The sequence below is a fragment of the Passer domesticus genome, chromosome 3, assembly GCF_036417665.1.
Source record: "Passer domesticus isolate bPasDom1 chromosome 3, bPasDom1.hap1, whole genome shotgun sequence".
NCBI classification, from domain to species: Eukaryota; Metazoa; Chordata; class Aves; order Passeriformes; family Passeridae; genus Passer; species Passer domesticus.
In genome coordinates, this window is record NC_087476.1 from 66,296,434 (window position 1) to 66,314,834 (window position 18,401).

At 41.2% G+C, this 18,401-nt stretch overlaps 1 protein-coding gene across 8 annotated transcripts in view; it reads left to right on the top strand.

Annotated features, from left to right (window-relative positions):
* ADGB (androglobin) overlaps positions 1–18,401 on the top strand; it is a 174,613-nt gene that overhangs the window by 112,745 nt on the left and 43,467 nt on the right. For 2 of the 8 annotated variants that reach the window (XR_010358823.1, XR_010358822.1), the window contains exons 37-39: positions 1,639–1,806; positions 10,661–10,813; positions 12,108–12,255. The gene's annotated coding sequence lies outside the window, so the exon portion shown is untranslated. Of the gene's footprint in view, positions 1–1,638; positions 1,807–2,511; positions 2,531–10,660; positions 10,828–12,107; positions 12,319–18,401 lie in introns of those variants that run through there. The other 6 variants (XR_010358819.1, XR_010358817.1, XR_010358824.1 and 3 more) reach the window with 6 other exon arrangements.

Here is an 18,401-nt window from a genome sequence, read left to right on the forward strand (position 1 = left end):
AGTTATCCCATATTATGTCTTTCCTTTTGAAACTCTCCTAGGCTAGGCAGGTATTGATTGCTAATAAGCCTAAGAGGAAAAGCCTAGATGACACAAGTTAAAAAATATTTGTGAAGGGCTGATAGTTTTGGCAGAAGACCCCTCATGGCCCCTGAGTGAAAATGATAAGCTATCACCTGTCAGCTAGCTGACACCAAATCAGAGCAAGTCTGATTATTCCACTTGTAAAAATATTAAAAATAAAATTCATTATTGTGGTTTTCACATTGTTTGTTAGTCCTCTGTAACTGATTATGCACTGCAAAACTTTTCACTAAGCAGTGTTGCTCTTGGGTTGTCAGGCAGGGTTTATGGAACAAAATAATTCATGTCAAAAATGTAAAGAATGTTCATCAGAAACACACTTTGCACTAGTGCCAGCCTCAGCTCCTGCTTTTGGACTGCTGCTGTCTGGTATTTCTGCTGCCCCTGGGATCTGGGAGCAGGAGACTGTCACCAGGATAACCATTCCCCTTGAACAGCAAAACTCTTTCAAATTATGCAATGAGGTCTACAAATAATCCCATCAGTTTAGCACTAACATGCTTAACACTTTCACTTCAATTTTTGTTTGGAAAATCAAAAGCCAGTCCCACAATAATCTTTCAGCTGAACTTGACTTTATTACTGCATTGTGGGTAGTCTTCTGAAATGCATCCTAATTTCATCCCTACCATCCTTTCCCCATTCTGCCCAAAGGAAGAGCTTTTTGCAGCACAGTGCATACATGTGCAGCACAGCTTTTGGTGCAATTGAAGAGCATCTTCCCACTCTGCAGGTATTCCCTGCAAGAATTACCAATACTGGTCTTCTTTCATTGAAGCTGACTTCTTTCCCGAAGAGCTTTGCTCACTGCAGTTGCAGTAACTGGATGCAAATGCAGGAACAGGGAGTAGTAAGGTCAGACCCCACAGGGTTGTCCAGAGACTTAATTGACCATATAACAATCTAATTCCCTTCCATGAATTCAGCACGTGCTTCTAGAGAAGCTGTAACCAGCAGCTCACAGATGAAGCAGGCTCTGGTGCTGCAAGGGAGGATTTCATGGCAGGCTGGTCCAAATACCAAGAGTTAGTTGAGGTTTAGTGGTGACCTTACCCCTCCTCAATACAGCTGGGGTCCCTTTGGCTCAGAAGGGTCTCTTGTCTAAATGCTTGCTTAGTTCCCTGTTCTGTCCCTGCTCTGCTTCTCACATGCTGCATCCCTGCTCTGCCCCATGCAGTGATGTGCCAGCCATGAGGGAGAACCTCTCTAGGACCTCTGCCCTCACCTCAGAAAACTTAGTTCTTGAACAAGTTAGGGCATTCCATGAAATCTGGGCCTTAGCAGAAGAAAGCTGAATGGAGAAAGTAAGGGAGGCCTGGTGAAGGGAGCACATGAGAATAAAACTTGCCTCAGGCCAGCAGGAAATACAAAGTGACCTCAGAAGCTTCTGCCTTGACATCAGGGTATATTTTGAGCTGAATAGAAAAATAGCTCTAGGTTAGCTTCTGTGAATAAAGGGATTGAGACTAGAGTTGAATGATGAGAGACTGTTGACAAAGGAGGAGAAGGACTGGCTACAGGCTGAAAGTCTGAAAAACCCCCATGCTTTTTTAGGATGGATGTGAGATGAGACATGAAGCAGCTGGTGTCACATCCACAAGGACTGAAGTAAAGCCTACCAAAAGGAATGCAGTGATGATGGGACCACATCCCCTTCTCCGTGTCACAGAATGAAGATGACCAACAATAACCAGCAGAGGAGCTTCTGCACACAGGGAACAGGTATGGCTGGGTTGTGTTTGGGCTTTCCATTCCAGTGGCTAGGGACAGCTCTTAGTCTTGTCCCTCTCTAAGGAAGCTTCAAATGCTTAAATATCCTGAGGTGCAAAGCTTCTTGAAACCTGTGCATCACATCTCTGCTACCTGTGGCATCTCATGAGAATCAGTGCTTACAGGTCTAACTGGTGTCCAGTTTTAGACCAGTGAGTAAGTAAATGAGTTGACCACCATATTTGCTCCTTACTGAAAGCTATTTATTCTCATTTTATAAACCAGCTAGAGGCCAGGAAAATCAGAGTCTGTATAGTTCTGAGTATATATCTACATACACATAGAGAATAAACTGTATTGAAAATATACAACGTTGAAGACTAAGGGAGAAGAAGTGTTATCCACATTTTATAGATGTGGTGCTGAAGGAAGAGGAGATGGCTTGAGTTTCAGGTCATACTCAATGTCTGTGATAGATCAGGAAAGCCAGGTTTAAGAGGAAGACCATCCTTCCTTTCTGGAAGGGAAAGAAGGGAGCTAATACACATAGGAAAGATGGGATTGTACCTTTTGTAGAGTATTTGTAGTGTTAAAATAACCTTAATTCCCTGCCTGAGACAGTCTCCCTGCTTTTTCTTCATTTTGCATTCAGTAGTCTAAAGCAGAAAGTGTGACACTTATTTGATTTTATTTTTTACAATTTCTTCATTATTGCAGAAAAATCTTCAATAAATCATGCTTGGAAGCTCTAAGAACTTTGCAAAACCTAGCCCTACTCAGCTCCAGGCATTTCTACATGACGCATACACTCATCAGTGCCGTTGTTTCTCTGCCAATCACCTTACCCAATGTGAAGATGTGTCACAACACAGAGCAAACATGGAAACAGCCACTTTAATCAACCATATTTTCCCCATATGGTAACTTTCCTTTACCGTGGTGGTCCAGCTTTCACACAGATTTTATAGAGAGAAAGTTTACAAGCAATAAAAATTAACAGCCAGTATATATGCAACAAACAAATCAACATTCCCCCCCCCCCCCCATAGTGTGTGCCTGAGTGGATCTAATTCAAACTGTGACTAAACTGTGGTTGCATTTCATGAGATATTTTGCCTAAGGATGTGCAGTGTACACAGTGCATGATTCATTTCAGTGAGAACCAGACCAGGGGTGACAGGAAGAAGTTCTGAGGACAAGCACAGAGAAACAGCCATTACAGGAGAGGAAAGCCACACAATGATTGTGTTGCTATGCCCTTAGAGCAGTAACAGGGCAGGGCAGTGAGAGCCTTCATTCCCATGTGCCTGTGAAGAACTTCACTGACTCTCTTCATCTTCACCTATTACTCCCCATAAAGAGAAGAAAGCCCAGAGCAATGTGGTTGGATACTGGGATAGTTCATGTTTCCAAGTTCTCTCTCTGCCTCAGATTGCCTCACAGTTAGAGGTCCTCCTCCTCCTCCACGCACACCTGAAGGACAGTTCTGGGAGCATGTCTTTCCCAGAAGTCTCACTATGGCTGGGGAGCAGGGGCCTTGCTAGAAGTAATCCTCACCACTGTCTGGTTCATGGGTTGTTAATACAAGCACGTAATTTCCACTGCATAGATAAGGAGTATTAATGGCAACAGAACAATGAATGTCCGTGCAATAGAATGTGATGTCTTGTATTTGTCATGTTCCTAAATAGCTTGTTTCCAAATTTTACATTTGTGGGGTGAATGGAATGAAACTGTGATAATTTGTATGTATGAATGATATTTTAAGACCCACTTGTTTTTGCATCTTGTTCAAACACTGCCAGGATGGATGTTGGGTGGATGGAGGAGCATACATACATTCTGTTTCAGACAGGCTTCTCATCCTGCAGGGTGGCTGAGGGATCTGTCTCTCCTCTGGGTATTCATTTTCAGTAAGACTTGGAAAGGAGAAGACAAACCAAACACAGTGCAGCATCTGAGGACATAATGTTTTCAGAGTTGGCTGGCAGTGCTAGTCTGTTGTTCTGTCAAAACAAAGATGATGTGACAGCTCTGCCTGTCAGTCTTTGCCCAAATTTCTCCTTCCTTCCTTCCTTCCTTCCTTCCTTCCTTCCTTCCTTCCTTCCTTCCTTCCTTCCTTCCTTCCTTCCTTCCTTCCTTCCTTCCTTCCTTCCTTCCTTCCTTCCTTCCTTCCTTCCTTCCTTCCTTCCTTCCTTCCTTCCTTCCTTCCTTCCTTCCTTCCTTCCTTCCTTCCTTCCTTCCTTCCTTCCTTCCTTCCTTCCTTCCTTCCTTCCTTCCTTCCTTCCTTCCTTCCTTCCTTCCTTCCTTCCTTCCTTCCTTCCTTCCTTCCTTCCTTCCTTCCACTTGCCCTTCTCCTTCTCCATCAGCAGCATCACCTCAGTCAAATTTGGCAAAGGAAGTGAGGGATATTATCTCAGAGATAGTAAGTTCCTGCAGTTTTTGCCAAAATCAAAGAGACCCTGCTTGAGCCCATGCTGGGGGAGCAGCCAGTCATTACATACACAGCTTCCAGGTGCTTCAGTCATTTGCTGCTTTTTGTCCAATGCTTTTCTGCTCTTTGCCCAATTGAGAGGCCAAACACTGGTGTTGCCAGTGGGATGGAGTGGGACACAGGAAGGGCATGGAGGGATGACAGGGGTGCTGGGTGCAGGAGGTAGAGCTCTGCAGCAAGGGTAGAAGTGGAGCTGAGAACTGGAAGCACTTCACATTGGGCTGAGGATGTGTACATTATGTGTGAGTATGGCTCCTAAAGTTGGTGAAAAGAAGAGGCAATCCAGAGAAAAAGCTTTGCCTATGGTATTAACTCATCTTTTTTCTGTTAGAACTTAGAGTGAATTAAAACAGTAAATCTAACTAGATGTTTCATAATTTATATTTCACATAAACTTGTTTCTAGTGAGTGCAATGGGAATATATTTTAAGAGAAATGAGGGAGATATTTAAGGCTCAAAAGCAAGGAAAGATTGGTATCTACATTTAAAATTATCTCAATTTTCAATTCTTTATTCAACCATTTAACCATTTGCTTTGATAACATATATTTGACTAATTGGCATAATTTTCTTTGTTAGTAACAGAGGGTGATCTCAGACTAAGTTAAGAGATGCTTTTCAGCCTGTGGTAATTCCATGATAAGGTGAACTTGCAGTAGCTACTGTGCAACTTGTATTTTTGGTTTAGTGGGGACAGGAGAGTACTGTCTCCTCTTGGAGCGCTTTTGAGAGCTAGCGATATTGAATGCTAAGTCAGCAGAGAGGAACGTCTCATGGGCAAAATCAAACAATTATCTCCAACCATGTGAGCAGTGGGAAAATAAATATGACCATATGAAATATTTATGGTCCATGATCAGAATAGTGTAAAGATACAGAAAGCAAGAATTATTACGGCCAGAGCAGTCAGGGGTTACCTGACACCAGTCTGTGGGACCTAAATTTTCCTAGTTCCATACTGGTGGAATTCCTCATTCTAGCAAAATTTGCTGGCATGGTGACTGCTCTGTTCCATTGTATAGTGACCAGAGGGTGTGAAGACAGTAAAAAGTAACTAAAATAAATTCTTAACTGAAGAGTTTTCCTGGCATGCATTTATATATTTGTTCAATGTACTGAAATATACAATGTTGTTAAATTCAGAAATAAATTAAATTGACAAATTTGACTTAAGTAATTTCATCTCTATTCTTCTCTGAAGAAGAAGTGTATGCATTCACTCACATATGCAGTGTATATGTGATCCAATATGAACTTCATCAATATAAATTTTATTGCTAGTGTATTATCATTTGAGATTTTTCTTCATGCTGGAATATTTCAGCATTAATCTTTGCAGCCCAGTTCTGCACAGCCAAGATGCTGGGTGAAGAATGCCCTTTAAACAGCTCCTTCAAAAACAGTGGAATGTGCCCAGTGATCATCTCCTGCAATTCCAACTGCACACTCAAAATGTCAGGACATTTCAGATCTGCCTTTTCCTATGTGCCTTTGTTGCTGGTGGTGATGGTGGTGGTTTACGTGCAGCTGAAGCAGTTGTGCTATATCTGGACAGAGGAAACCACAGCATTTTTGCAGAGCAAGCATGTGCCAGGAAGTTGTCTTATATTCTGTTCTGGCATTAACTTCTAAATTCTCCCATTCACTTCTCTGATATAATTTTGTTTTAAAGCAATCTAACAAAAAACAGGTTTCCTGAAAACTGATAACATTTTTCTTGCTCTTTTGGTACTTGTGGTGCTGTGCTCTTCCAGCTCAGTTGATCGACACAACCTTAATTAACTGCTAACCTTTCCAATGATATCAAAAGGAGATGGTGGTTTTTCTTTGCCTGATGAAAAAGATTTGTGAGGGCTACCAGACTGCTGACTTTCTCATTCTCTAAACCCGGTTTTCTGGTGGCTTTATTTTTTTTTTTTCTTTTTCACCTGGTGATAGCTGGCAGGGTTGAGAGTAGCTGACATTTTGGGATGACAAGCCCCCCACCCAACATGAGTACCCCCTATTATCAATTCACACAGGACCTCAGATTATTCTAGAGATTAACTAACTAAATAGGAGTAGTAGGGGTGATTGTCACATAAATAGCTGGCTCTTTCATAAATAAACTATTTATCTCAAGATCTGTTAAGTAACTTTATCAAGACTGAAAGATGAATAAATGCCTTAGTCTCCAGGTGCCAGTAAGATAATGATTTTTGCTCATAATATTACAAATCCTATATGAATTCCTACTTCAATTTGTTAACCTTAAGAGTTTTGTGTTTCTCCCTTGAATTTGCCCTGGTGCCTGACCTTTGAGCAGACACACAACAGCTGATGGGAATTTAGAGCTGCCTGTTTGCAAAATCCTTTTCTTGTAGGATGCAGTTTCAAGTCCACCTAGTTCACAAAACTCCTGAGTCATCCTATGGCTGGGTGTCTGTCTGCAGTATTCAACCAAAGTGTTGTGAACTCACAAGTGCTCAGACTCAATTTTGGAGCTTACCCAAACTCTTGCACTGGGCAGAACATTTCTTGAGTTTTCTGTGGAGAATAAGGCCTGCAGGTTGGCCATCATTTTTTGATTGTCGGGCCAATTTTGGACAAATTTTCTGGAAACATGAAGGTCACAAAATTATTGTTGACCTATGATTTCAAGAACTGTTAGTCAGGGAGTCATTTGAACTGCTTACTGAAGGTACTATGTTCTGGCAAGGGAAGATAGGTTTAGTTTTCTTTTGTATTAGTTCTTTCTACTCATAAACCAATTAATTAAGAAGGAAGACATTAAGTCACAGTAACTTTTCATCTCAAGTCCTATTACATGCCACATGCCTGTCCTTCACATGGTTGTCGCTCCAAAGTCAAATCCTACAGCTCTCCCATCCTGCTTTGAAGCACAAAATGAGGCCTCTGCAGAGGTTTCAGCATACAAAGGTTCACTGCATTGCCATTTAGGTATTTCCCTTGACTCTAAGTGGCAAAAAGTGTAGCAGTGTAGAGCCCCTTGCCTTTTCTTAACTTTTGTGTTTCCTGAGCCTTTATCAGGACAAACAGCCATCAGACCTTTTCCTCCTATTTCATGAGCTGCTATGAATATCGGTTCAGTCAGCTGCATCTGCAAGTCTTCCTGTGGTTTTAGAAACAGAAGCAGAGGAGCAACATTTAATTTGCAGCTTCTTCTTCTTAACCTCAAAGGGAAAAGGTGGTAACTGTTAATTGCATCACAGCATGCTTGTGCTGGCAACACAGTTTGCTCTGACTCTAGGTGTCCTGGGACCACCAAGCCTATTCAAACCAGATTCAAAGCACCATGTGTGCAAACCTAAGCCCAAACCACACTGAACAATGTCTGTGTTTATTGTTCCTGTGGATTTGAAGGGAAGAAATCATTAACCATCTCTCAGAGCTCCTGCTAATGCACACAGATATAAAAGATTGCAGGAGTGCTGATATATATTCACTGGTGAGGGCAATCACACGCTGAAGATATGTATGTGGCAGTTCTTTCCAAAACAGCTTGGAGCTGTCCAGATCAACCATGCTGCAAGAAATAGGTTGCAAAATCTGTTTTTGAGGCACCATTCTTTTATTCTGAAGTCAGCTGGACCTCAGGGATTTTGGTTTTTTAGAGATTTGGTGGTTTTTTTTATCTAATTCTGGATACAGTATGGACAATGGCTGGCTGGTTTTGTGTGAAAGGCTGCAGGGGCAAGATTCCAGGGTGAATTCTGCAAGGTTACAAACTCTTAATTTTTGTTTCTGCCAGGAGTGACCATTCTTCTTTCTCCCCTTCCCTCCTTCCTTCTCCCTGCTCATTCCCTGCCAAGACTAAAGCTATCACTGTATGAGGTAAGAGCTCTAAAGGTCTGTGCAGCTTTAGAGCAGCTTTCAAGGAAGCTGTGATGATGGAAGTACAATGAAAATTGGGTACATTCTAATTAACCTTGGGAATATTGCCATTAGGAATGCAGAGTATTCCCCTGGAAAAGTTGCTTTTAAGTGGCTGATTGTGTGTTTGTCCATGAAGCTGTTAGCAGACCACATAACAGCTTTGGAGAAAGCTTGTGAAGACTGTTCTGCTGTTGAGTATGCTTCCATCAGAAAAGGAGGGGTGGGAAGCCAGCTCGGGTGCTGAGAGGCAGTCTGTTTCATTTAGGAAATACAGCAAATAGCCTTATAGGGGAGCAGAAGAAATGGAAGAAACCCAACAGGGCTCTCTGTATAATGGCTCAAAAGCTTAGGGGCACCTCATCCAGCAATACCAAGCAATCCCAGACTGATGATTCCTTAATCATCACACACAGACGAAAGCTTTTTTGCACCAGAACAAATATCAAATCCTACTGCCATGCACAGCAACATAAACTGGTAAACTATTTCAGCCTAGCTACAAGACTAATCTGAAACAGACTGGCAACAGAAAATAATAAGGTGTAACCCTGGAGCTTTACTGCTGTTCATTATTTTTTTATTAGTGAGTTCAGAACCTCTTCTGTGTAAGCTGGAAAAGTCCATTTCAAACAGCATTGCAGGGTGGTGTGGGGCATTTTTCTGGGCTGTCTTGCCTGCTTTAGGGCCTAAGAGGCTTGTATTTAAAATGTCTCTCCCTTCCCCCTCGCCCCTTTCCAAACCTAGAGCTAATTTGTTCCCACACCTCAGTTTGTGTGAACAGATGCCTCCATCTCTGAGCTCACAATTGCTGGCTGGGAAGTGATTCAGCTACTAAACAGTTGTAAGAAAGCAGGCAAAAAAATCACTGGGTATTGCTGACATCTGAAAAAATAACCTTGTGTTCAAGATTTTGCTAGCAAATGAAAACGGACAAAAATAGAGGCCCGAGCTGCCTTGGAGCACACCTCTATCTGAAGTCACCTGTAGCAAGGAAATGTTCTTGCCAGTTCCTTGCTACGGAGAGCTTCAGATGCAGCTATGCTCAAAGGATGAGCCCCTCTGCATGCAGCACTGGACCTGAACAGCTGGACAACAGCCCCACATGCACAATTCTGACTTTCAGAGCAGGAAGATCTAAAAGAACAGGGTCACTTTGGTAGCTGTAGAGGTTGCCTCCATGTCTTCCCGCCATTGTCTTGTATCTTGCCTACAGTTCTCAGCTGGGAAATGGGACATATAAGGGAGCATTGCTAGCTCCATGGATGGTCATATAATGGCAAATAGGTGGAACCACAAAGGATGTGGGGATGTGGAACTCCTGTACCTGGGGGAGGTTCTGCCTTCAGGGCAGCCAAGCTTTGCAACAGAAGATGCCACGAAGAAACATGAACAAACAAAATTCCCCAAACTCGTGGGTTGCAATGAGCCAACAGAGGGTTGAAAATGTTTGTGACTCACTTTCTTTTTTTCTTGTTAATCTCCACAATAAGCAGTTTGTTTTTGTAATCTTTGGTAGATTTTTTTTGCATGGAGTAGATTCATTGCTTAATCTTGAATGTTGAGAAGTTTCTTAGTCAAAGTAGCTGAAATAGCTTTTCATAATTTATTGATCATTGGAGATGCATATTTTTCCTTCTTGATTAAATTGTGTTCAGTTTCACAAATAGAAATTTGGAGATTAAACTCACACAGAGGTATTAGCAAACAATGTGAGTTTGGCAATTTTTTGTATTGTGTAATGTGAAGTGCAAAAGGATGAATCCAGCAAACAGCCAAAAATAAAACAAAAAACTTGTGCCAGAACAATAGCACCTCTGCAGCATATTGACTGCAGACATGTCTTTTGTAATCTCTCCACTGTAATATTCTGCTAAAAAATAGACAAATTTTTGGGTGACACAATATAAGAAGGAAATAAAGCTATTAGAGATCATTGAGAGAAGGGCAAGAAAAATGAAGGGTCCATAGGAGAAGCCGTATGAGGAGCAGCTGAGGTCGCTTGGTCTGTTCAGCCTGGACAAGAGGAGACTGAGGGGAGACCTCATTGCACTTTCCTCACAAGGGGAAGTGAAAGGGCGGGCATTGATCTCTTCTCTGTGCTGACCAATGACAGGGCCAGAAGAAATGGCCTGAAGCTGTGCCAGGGGAGTTTTAGATGGGATGTACAGACTCAGAGGGTGGTTGGGCACTGGAACAGGCTCCCCAGAGAAGTGGTTGTGGCACCAAGCCTAACAGAATTTAAGAAGCATTTGGACAATACACTGAGGCATATGGTGTGACTTTTTGTGCTGTCCAGTACAAGGCCAGGAGCTGAACTCGAGGACTCTTGTGGATCCCTTCCAACTCAGGATATTCTATGATTCTATAATAATTCCTGTTACTAATTCAGGAATCTGTGGTCCTCTCAGGCTGATAAATCTAGATTTCAGTCAGTCGTCAAAATAAAAATAATGTACATAGACTGTAGACCTAATCCTAAATTTCTTTTTCTCTAGATGGGCAAAACTGTGATCCAGCATCAAAGTACTAATGTGTGATGGAACTGGACCCCCACATCTAAGCCTCTCCAGACGTTAGTGTTCTTATGTAGTGTGTATGACGTGACCACAGCTTTGGAAGGAAATTCCAAGATCCACTCCTGGGTACAGGTGAGGCTTTCCAGGTGAGGATTGTATGCTTTGAAGATCCAAATCCATCATACAGATATTAGGTCTGACTTGTTCACTAAGCACTTTTTTGCCTCCATATGGAGAAATGGATTGGCTAGATGTTATTCTGCTCTACAGGTTCCACAGAGAAATTCTCCCTTTGCAGAGACAGTACTGAGTATTGCTACTCTAATTGCAGATAGGTATCTGCACAAGAGCCTGTTTCATACGGCATTGTACCACAACTACATTGATTTCACTCCTTGTGCACAGCAGCCAGTAGCTGTCCTGTTAACAGGAGGCACACAGGGTTCTATTTCTGGTTAAAAAAGGATTATTAGTTTCCAAGTGATTATTAGTTTTCATCATGATAAAATCCCATCTATAGTTCATTCAAGGAAAAAAATATTTCAACAAGTAGGAATTACTACCATTTCCTAAAATCTTTGTGAGTGCTCACCAGTTTCTTGTTCATATAAATAGTATACAATGATGTCTTGCAAGCAAACTTTGAACCAGGTGAATTAACAGAAGGAGACATGAACATCTTACCACTATGAGCAAGTAAGTGGACCACTATGAAAATTACCGTAGAAAGGTGGTTTTGCAAGGACTCAAATGTTATGCTTAAGGGAACATTGAAGCTCCTTGACATAAAAGTACCTCTAGCAGGAAAGAGTTTTTTTGCCAGGAATTGAAAGAGGGTAGTTAAATTAACAAGTGTTTAACTCTGCTTTTCATCCTCTAAAAATATATAGAAAATACAATAAGGAATGAGAGGCATCATATGCTCATCACCAAAATAGAAATGTTGCAATAGGCTACATGCACTGACAAAGTCCTTGGAAGCTTCTGTGGCTATGCAGCCAGCCTGGGGGGCACACACTGAACCTTACACGTACAAATATATCTGTAAGAGCTACCCCACACCTGGCCCAAACACACTCCTACATGGTCCCAGAGTCACTGCTGGATAATAAAGAGCAGAATGACGTATATATGTCTCATGAATAAGTCTGGACTGAATTTTAGCAAAGTCCTACATTCCTGGGAGGAACCATTCTCCTGGATGTATCATAGATCAGCTGAGATGCCCTGCCACAGCTCCCAGCATGACCAGTATCTATCATATGGTCGTGTGGGAAGAACTGGATCCTACCCACTACTTCCTGCTGAACAGAACTCATTTCCCGGCCTGGCAGTCCAGCCTGGATCTTTGAAGTGCCAGCACAAAAGACATCTTGAGCAGCATCTTGTCACAGGCGACATAATTGTAACTGTATTAAATTCACAGGTTGCACCAGACTAGAAAGAACTGTGGATGTGCTGGAGAACAGAATTATAAATCAAAATTAATTTGAAAAAAATGTGGGGAATTGAAGACGCCCTTCAAAATGACCTAGAATATGGAAGAGTAAAGTGGATGAATGCAGAAACACAGGGATGTATGTGAATTGCATGAATAGCAGCTTTCCAGGGATGAATTCTCATAGCAATTTCAGAAGGTAACAAGTTGACCAGCAGTCAGAAAGATCACACTGAAAAGAAAATAGCATATTGCAGGGTGGGGGGTACATTGGAGCACAGCCTGAAAGGCACATTAAAAATAACTCTTGACTGGACTGGAAGTGGACATTCAAGTAAGATTTACTCAACTGGGCCTCTTCAAGCACCAAAACCCTCCTTCCTCTCCTGTTTGAATGAGCAAGACAGATGCTGAGTAAAACTGGTAAATCAGGATGAATTCTGTGAACAGCAAACAGTACCAAAAAGGGACAAAGTGAAGCCAAAGATCATGCTATGGACTCGTTTACCAGCAAAATTATTATGACAGTTCAATCTACCTCCCAAATTCACTTTTCCAGACTGAAAGGAAAAGCAGAGAGCCTCCTTTCCTGTTTCCAGATGGAAGCAGCAATATACACAAATGAATGTTGGCCTGATGTCAGTTTTGCCCTACGCCTGCTTGAAGAAATTTGGGACCTCTCACTGACTTGAGTGAAGCAGACCCAGAAGAAGACATTACTGCATAAACCCTCTCCATATTTGCAAGATACTGTGCACAGCTACAAAGACCTCTCTTCAATGGGAGTATTCATTTCAGCCTTCTCTTATTTAATTAGTTCTTATAAACTCTCTAACAGCATCTCAGACAGAGCTCCAAAAACCTCTGCCAAAGCCTTCAGTGAAATCTCTCCTTGGCAGACATAGGTGTCAGAAATTTGCTTTCATTTATCTTCCCACACTGACCTCTAGCATTGCTATGGCTCTTATAATCTCAGAATTTGACTTATCACACAAAACCAACACTGTTCAAGCCCAAAACTTCTTAATGTTGGTGGTGTTTGTATGCAATTTTTGCTTCTTATTTTCTGCATTTTTTTCTCAGCATTTTAATTTACATATGCTTAGCCCATCCGAGCTTTGTCATATTAACACAAAAGAAAAATTACATAAGTAAATCTGCTTTTATTGCATTTTCTGCCAGTTTGGGTCTAGTGAATAATATGATGTTATGATAATATTTTAGAATTGGTTATGGCATTATATAGTGACATCAGTCCCACAGCAAAGGTCTTTATAGTGTAAAAACTGTAGACTCTACTCAGTCGTCTGGGGTGGCAGGAAAAGAACATCTGGGAAGAAACAAATTACATCTGCTGTTTTCAACCAGCCCACTTCAGCCTAGCAATAGTCAGCTGAAAAGCAAGTTCTGGACTGCTAAGAAATATGTGATAAATAAAACATAATTTGCAGGAGGTTTCAGGTTGACTCACCAGGTCTTATAGCTATACTGTTTTACTCTTTCCCCACGCCAGGTTTTTTTGGTTTGGTTTTTTTTTTTTGCCCCCTTACCTTGTGTTTTACTTATTCATTTTTAACATCTTTTGCATGAAACACACTGTAGTGAAGAGAGTGGTAGACACAAAGCTTTCCCTTGAAAAGATCAAGGATGATACAGGTATGGAAGTAGTTTTCCTTATTTAGAAAGGAATGCTCTATCAAGTGTATTTTGATTGAAAAAAAATTGACCACTATCTTAAAAATCATAATAATAGCAGCTAATATGCCTGAATGTGAAGAAGACTATGACCAGGGATTTGGAGACTGGTACCTAAAATGGATCCATTGGCATTAGTCACCCTTATGTTGGATCCCTTGGGGCCAGTGTTTGGGATTTAGGCTTCTGAGACTAGCAGACTCAGTGTATGTAACAACTAGGATTTTTTTCCCCTAATTTTCTAAAAATCAACAGCTTCTCTTCCAAATAGCTGGAGCTTAGACACTGTAGCTTTGAGTTTTTCTGTAAACCTCAAGGGTACTGCTTCTGTCTGGAAAGTTAGGCTCTCAGTTCACCAGGCCCAGACAATAACTTAGAGAGGAGGCAGATCAGGGAGAGCTATGCAAAGCTTTCTGATGTTTTGTGTAATATTGTAAAGTAATCCAAATATCCCAAAGACGTCAGAGCAATATTTAATAAAACACTGCACTCTCTCAGGTCCATAGGAAAACAGCTGAGATTCCCTGACTTCAGAAGTCATCCTGAAAATTATTTTTACCCCAGAATCCTATAAAATGACTAAAAAAACCCCTAACAACAGCTGTTTTATATGAAAAGCCATTGGATTTTGGTAAAATTTATTGCTTAATTATCTAATATGGAATCCTCCCAATATGGTTATAGTGGGAGTCAGCAGATGGCACTGTTACTCATAGTGATAAAACTTCTTTTTACAGCTGTGCAAAACTTGCTACACTATTGAGAAGTTCTGCATTGCTGCTCGTTTTTTAATAAAATGTCCTTGGCCAAAAACTAGGCACTGGCTACCCACCTCACCTTATCAAATCAAAGAAAATACTTGAGGTGGATCTGGCCTTAGAGAAGTGTTCAGATTCCCAAGAAAGGGGGAGTGTTTGCATGCCCTCTGAGTACCTCTGCTGAAAACAAAGATTAAGTAACGGGAATAGTGATCCTTGTCAGGACTTGTCTGCTGGGAAGTTAGTGCTTTCAAGGTGGCTGGTGCATGAGTCACATGGAGTCATTCTTGGAGGCCATGAGCGCTCATGGAGATGGTGAAGGGGGTAGTTGTGGTAGAACTGAGGCACTTTAAAGGACAGCAAGTAGGCATTGGAAACGAGACTCACCAGCAAGAAAACTGTGGAAGCACTTGGAAACCCAAGGTAGAAACACATGTAAAGAGCACTGCAGGAGCAGCAAGACTGGAAGTCTGTCCAAAGATAAGGCCATGGGGCACTCAGTGATGATTATTCATTCCTTGGGAAGACTCAGCACCTCTCTGGAGATTTCTGTTCTATTCTGAACTATTTATCACACTTGAAGCTATGGATTGAAAGAAACAGTGCATAACACCCAGTAATTTTCTCGATAATTGCATCTGTCTTCGTTAAGGTTGCTTTTTTCTCCTATGAGTCTTGTAAAACCTCTGTGAACAAATTCCACTTGTCAATATTTCACTGGTGTTTCTGGCTTCTGTTATAAAATTGTGACATCAGTCACTTCAATCTATCTGTTAATGATGAGCAGACACAGAGATACAGACACAGAGACACTTTTCATCTCAGAATGACTGTTCCTAAGGTAAAAAAGATTTTACTATTTGATGAAAACAGCATGATGCATAAATCATCAGCAGGGTCTGTACCTGGTGAGGACAAAAGCTGGATTATAGGAATCTCACTGGGATGTTTCCATCTGGCTTCAATTCTTTTTACATGCAAATCCACAGTGATCCAGGTCCCTCCAGAGACCATTTGAAATTCAGCCACAGCTGAGCCAGGTTCAGGGAACTCCAGGTGGAGGCAGAAGGAGAGTTAATAGGGCTCCTTCTTTCTCTCCTTTCTTATTTAAAAATATCTGTCTTGCTGTGTTCCTGCTTCTGTCAGTTAATGTCAACATCCCATCCACAAGATACAATACAGAGTCTCTATGCCCTCTGGAAATTTGGAGAATGCATTCTTTCATCAGTCTTCACAAAGTGCTCACAACTGGGTAAGTTTATAGGCAATTAAGAAACACAGTGTTCTAAAAATAGCAGCCTATTTATAGTCTGTTTATAAGCTATTGTGTTGCTACCGTAGTGGTCGTAGTTTTCTCTAGTTTGCAAGACATATTATATGGGGTGTTTTGTCTTAAAAACAAAACAAAACAAAAAAGCAAAGGAGTTAATAAGAACTTCTGTAATGGTTGACTGGATTAATGTTATGCTTTAGGCTCTTGGCTTTCTTAGATTCTGCAGCCAAATTGTTTATCAGTTATAAAATTTACTGAATCAAAAGGACTAAAAATTACTTATAAAACTGCAGGAGGAGCAGAGGCTATATTCTCAATCTGCTTGCAAAAATCTGTTGCTTGCTTTTGTCATCTGTCCTGGTTGCCCACTCTAATCAATATTTGCACCATCATTGACTAGGGCAGCAGTGGACAGTAGGAAAAATTGGTTACATGGACTGAGTTGCAATACACAAAAGGAAAGAAAAACACAAGCGTGTAACAGACTTCTATTTCTGTTCATGGGTTTTGCATCCAAATTAATATTTTCTTACATTATCTTCTCTGTAAAATTTCCTTTAACTACTGGCTGAATTAATAAGTGAAAACTCTGTCCAGGTGATGGAGTGGGAACTGGATTCTAGAGCACTCCCTATTTACAGATTATTATTACAGATACTCCCTATTTACAGATATCAAATGATATGATGAACACTGTTGAACAATGTGCTGAGCATATGTTCAATAAGAGCTGCAAGATTGAAGACCTGCTAAGATCATTTGGAAACAAGTCACTTGCATGGCTTCCTTCGTAGGCCTTTAGGCAACTATGTATTTAAACTCTCAGCATCTCTGTCTTCTATTTCAATGAACAAAGGGCCACAAAAGAAATCCTTTTAAATTTTTATTCAGTCAATGTCCAGTTCTGGGTTTTTATTCCTATTGAATTTTGGTAGGTTCAATAACTTTGGTTGAAAGAAATGCAGTCCTCTGGTGCACAAAAGAAGAGGCTGGAGGGGTAGGGGGAAAACAGACATTTTTATAGTGAAGTATTATTATAGATAATGATTCTTGTATAATCATTTGGATGAAAATTGCAAGGTAATGATGCTAAAACCTTTCAGTCTATGATTTGGAACCAGTTTAAAAAAGAAAAGGCATCATCTTATTATCTAGCAGCCATTTAATGTCATGAGGTGTATTATGAATTTGGAGACCACTCTTTTGTTATGTTTGTTTCTTGGTTTTTATTGTTTAGGCTTTGTAAGGGTTTCATTGATAGGACCCAGCTCAGGTAGTTACTTGGCCTTTTACTATAGCTGCTGTTTACAGAGCAGTATTTCAGGGAATATCTGCTTTCAGGACAGGAGGAATGGCTGCATTACTTCAATGAAAAAGTACTCATTTCTGAATCATTTTCTGGGCAGTAAGGAGTTGGGGCAAGTTATCAGCCAGGCTTTGTCTGGGTGTGTACCAGATTATTTCTGGATTAATGTGACTTGTTCATGGCCAAAGCCAACTTGAAATTTAAAGGGGAGCTCTTAAACCATCTTGCCTTCTCCTCCCTCCCCACATTTAAAGAGAGAATTATACAATTATTTGGGTTGGAAAAAGCATCTAAGACTATCAAGTCCAACCATTAACTCATCACTGCCAAGTCTACCACTAAGACATATTCCTAAGCACCACATCCTTTAAACGCCTCCAGGGTGACTCAGCCACTACCCTGGGCAACCTGTTCCAGTGCTTGACAACCCTTTTGGTGAAGAAATTTCTCATGAATATTCAATCTAAACTCCCCCTGGTGCAACTCAACACAATTTACTCTTGTCCTGTTGCTTGTTAGTTGGGAGAAGAGACATAATATGTATAAACATGATTATTTAAGACCTCAAGACAAATGTTTCTGATGCAAGAAGATACAGATGTAAATCCAATCCTTCAGCTGCAAGGGTTGCCTCTGCACTGAGCAATACCTGCTTGCCTGAGCAGTGTCAGCAGTTTGAATAGGGCTGGTGATTTGGAACTTGGTTTTACTGTTCTCCACCAACGTCCCTGGATAGCACACTGCAGCTGGCAGGAGTGGAAGTGTCAAATATTGCCAGGATGACTGTTGTCTCCTAGCCAGGGAGTAGTTTCTGGCAAGGCTCTGGGACACCACAGAAATGAAGGATGCAGCTCCCTATGTAAAGTGTGGACACCTAGGTCTAGGATATGTAAAAGCTGGGGCAAGGTAAGCCCTTTATGGCTCTTCAGAGAGACTATTTTCATCAAAGATGTGCTGACAGAGACATCTGTTTAAGTACTGGTAGCCCTTTTTACAGGGCTGGCATGGGATTTGTCTTCTGTCAACACCTCTGCTTGGGATTTCAAAGATGTCATTATTTGGAACCAAGCAAAGTAGAGGGCTAGCTCATCCAAGGAGATGGCTCAGGAGCAGCCTTTCTGAGTAAATCAGCCAGATCTCTCACAGAGTTATTCTGCAAATCTAGGATAAAGGCATAGGGCTTCACTCCTGTTTCAGAAGGGAAACAAGCCCTTTCCCTGCCCAGAGAAGGTTTGGCCTCAGCCATTCTG